A 3,760-nucleotide genomic window follows, 5' to 3' on the forward strand; every position below is an offset into this window, starting at 1 on the left:
GATTTAAAGTGATTTTGATCTACAGTTCCGGGCTTTCTGAGTGTTTCTTTGGCCTTTGGTTGCTTTTTTTAAGTCATCTGCCCGGTCTGTTTATCAGGTCCTGACAGTGTATTTTGAAGTATGTGCTAAAAATGTGGAAAGTTGACAACAAGAATTATCAGGCCTACAAAATGTTGTTCCAGCAGATGAAGATGTTGAGGGGGGGAAATCCAGCAAAAGCTTAAAGGAGAACCTAAGATGTTTCATGCTTTGACCATTTTCCACTTTAACATAGCAAGGTTTTGTCTAAAACACAAACAAACTGCTGCAATGATTTAAGATTAAATTTATTGCAGATTTAAAATGGCACAAAATGATATAATGGAAAATGCAAACAGCCTGAACAACCATCACCTGTGTGATTCAATGGACAACCAGGTCTGCAGAGAAGATCGTCAGGGCTAACAATCCCTCCATCTAGGACTGCAGGTCTAGGGTCATGAAAAGTGTAGCTAACATCTCTGCAGATCCCACATATCCTTGACACAAACGGTTCAGACTTTACCTTCACGTTGGCACTAAAGAGCACTTTTTGCTAAAACCAGCCGCCACAGACAGTTTCTTCCCCCATATTGTTTCTCTGAACAGTTGACAGACGGAGCACTCGGATCGATGCCAGCCATATCTGTCTGTTTTGTAGAAACACTGTGTATATATACAGTGCTGTGCAAAAGTTTTAGGCAGGTGTGAAAAATGCTGTAAACAAAGAATGCTTTCAAAAATGGAAGTGTTAATTTATTTTCATAAATCAACTAAATGCAGTGAATGAACAGAGTAATCTAAATCAAATCCATATTTGGTGTGACCACCCTTTGCCTTCCAAATAGCATAAATTCTTCTAGGTACACTTGCACACAGTTTTTGAAGGAACTCGGCTGGTAGGTTGTTCCAAACGTCTTGGAGAACTAACCACAGATCTTCTGTGGATGTAAGCATCCTTCTCTCTTCATGTCATCCCAGACACACTCCATAATGTTGATCAGGGCTCTGTGGGGCCGTACCATCACTTCCAGTAAGTCTTGTTCTTCTTTATGCTGAAGATAGTTCTTAATGACTTTGGCTGTATGTTTGGGTTTGCTCACTTAGCATTTAGTAAATTGATAACAATCATTTATATTGCTGAAAGCATTCTTTGTTTACAGCATTTTTTCACACCTACCTAAAACATTGGCACAGTACTGTACATGCTTACAAAAAGCGTTCTTTTCCTCTTTTTAATTGAACTTATATTTAAAATGTCTTCATTAACTGCACAGTGAAACTGTAGTCAAATTCCTTGTTGGTGTCACAAACTTGGCAAATAAAGCTGATACTGAACTGAGTGCAAGCTCATATTCTTCTGAAGTGTTACTAATAAACCAAAGAATACATTGTTTGGCCTCATCCTGGGCTTTTTGAACATCTTTTTAAGGTTTTTGTTTGGACTTCGGCTGCTTTTTCCCTCACTTTTGGTCCTGCCCTTGTGTCTGACCATGTCAGTTGCACCATATTCTTAAAATTAAAGACAAAAGGTGAAAAGAAGAAGCATCTGGCCAAAAGAAACTGGAACAGATGAACAGTGTCGGAAAGTCATGTCCTTAGGAAAGAGGAAATACCTTCAGAAAACCCAGAGAACTGTTGATCAAGCCCGAGAAAATCAGATTCATTGAAAGCAAAATAGTGGGAAATGACTATAGGGTTGAGCTCCCATTTAAAACTTCCCTTCCAGATGTAAAGTTATTTGAAAACAGATGAAGCTCTTTTCTTTTTTTGTTGTATTCTGTTAAAGGCATCTGTCAGATGGGAGTCTTTCATGGTAAATCATTGCGTGCTCAGGTGACAACGACGGCTAAAATAGTATCACCTCCGAGAGTCTACAGTTACACCAGACAAGTCCAATACTTCCTCCCACTCCCCAGTTCAGTTGGTCTCCCATTGTCCTCGACAAAAGAACTTGACACTTTGAATTGCAGGATGTGATGGATCGCCTTTGAGGTCAGAAGCCTTTAGCAGTATACTGGTTTCATCCTAGCCCAGCCAAGCTTCCAGCCTTGAATAGACGGTTCGGACTTGTGTGTGTGAAGACTAAAGCATTATTAGGTGGGGAGTCATAGAGCCATTGTGGGAAAGATGCTTCTGAAAATGGTTTGTTTCTACGCTGGGACGGTGGCCTTTCTGGGTTGATTCACATTTAGTAGTTCTTATTTATGCATCATATTTTCCACTTTGATGTAAGATATCAGAATTAGATTTTCTTTATTAGAAGCAGCAAAAAATTATGAAATTAAAAACTGATAGGAGCTGCAGAAATGATGAGAAAATGAGCAGAAAGTGAATTAGGTGCTTGAAACTGAAGGATGTCATGCTAGTCTTACACATGAATGATATAACCCTAACCCAAGTCATACTGATGGGGAACTTGGTTGCAGTTCCTCACAAACCTATTCAAACCCCTTTAAACCTAAAAACTTTAATGTATTTTACTGGGATTTTATGTGATAAACCAGCACAAAGTAAAACATGATCGTGGAGTAAAAGAAAAATGATTTATGGGTTTCTAGATGCTCTACAAATAAGTGATCTGAAACTCAAGCATCTGAAGTCACCCCCTTAACTCTAAAGCAATAATATTCAAAATCACTCAAGCTCAGAACTTTTGCTAAAAGCAAATTATACATTTTGTCACAGATTCTTAACTGGATTTAGGTCTGGACTTGGACTAGGCCATTCTAACACACACATACTCTTTGACCTAAACTATTCCATTGTAGCTCTATGTTTAAGGTCATTGTCCTGCTGGAAGGTGACCTTTACACCAGTCTCAAGTCTTTTGTGAACAGATTTTCCTCCAGGACTGCTCTTTATCCAGCTCCATCCATCTACCTTAAAACTGTTATCAGCTTCCCTGCTGCTTAGAGAAACATCCCTGCAGCATATTGCTACCGGCACCATGTTTCACAATAGACATGGTGTATTCAGGGGGATGTGTAATATTAGTTTTCCACCACACATCAGGTTTTGCATGAAGCTAAAGAAGCATAATTTTGATTGTTTCCAACCGGAGCTCTTCCTTCTACATCTTTCCTGAATCCCTTGCATGACTTGTGGCAAACAGATAATGGGATTTCTCATGGCTTTTTCTCAACAGCTTCTTTTTTTGCCACTCTTCCATAAAGGCCAGATTTGTGAACTACACAACTAAGAGTTTCCCTGTCAACAAATTCTTCCACCTGAGCTATGGTGCTCTGTAGCTCCTCTAGAGTGACCAAGGTCCTCTTGTCTGCTTCTCTGATTAATGCTCTCTTTGTGCTGTCGGTCATCTTAGGTGTATGACCACGTCTTGGGTCTGATGCCTTTCCAGAGCAGCTGTATTTATACTGAGATTAATTTACATATTATTAACTTGAAGTGTTTTCTTAAAGCAGTTGGTTCCACTGGACTTTATTTAGGGTATCAGAGTAAAGGAGACCCAAATGCAAGTCACAATTTTCAGAGTTTTATTTGTAAGAAATGCTGAAAATCATATGTAATTTTCCTCCAACTTTACTTTTCGGAATTACTTTGGTTTGGACATAGAATCCAGCTAAAATACATTCAAGTGTGTAACAGGACAAAATATGGAAACGTTCAAGAGGCAATTTGTTAGGAATTGTAAAAATTAGTCTCCATATTTCCAGGATTATCCCTGATCCCTGATCAATGTCTGTAGCAGAGGGACAATCCCATTGTTGTTATTCTACAT

This window comes from Girardinichthys multiradiatus, chromosome 5 (assembly GCF_021462225.1).
Source record: "Girardinichthys multiradiatus isolate DD_20200921_A chromosome 5, DD_fGirMul_XY1, whole genome shotgun sequence".
Classification (NCBI taxonomy): Eukaryota; Metazoa; Chordata; class Actinopteri; order Cyprinodontiformes; family Goodeidae; genus Girardinichthys; species Girardinichthys multiradiatus.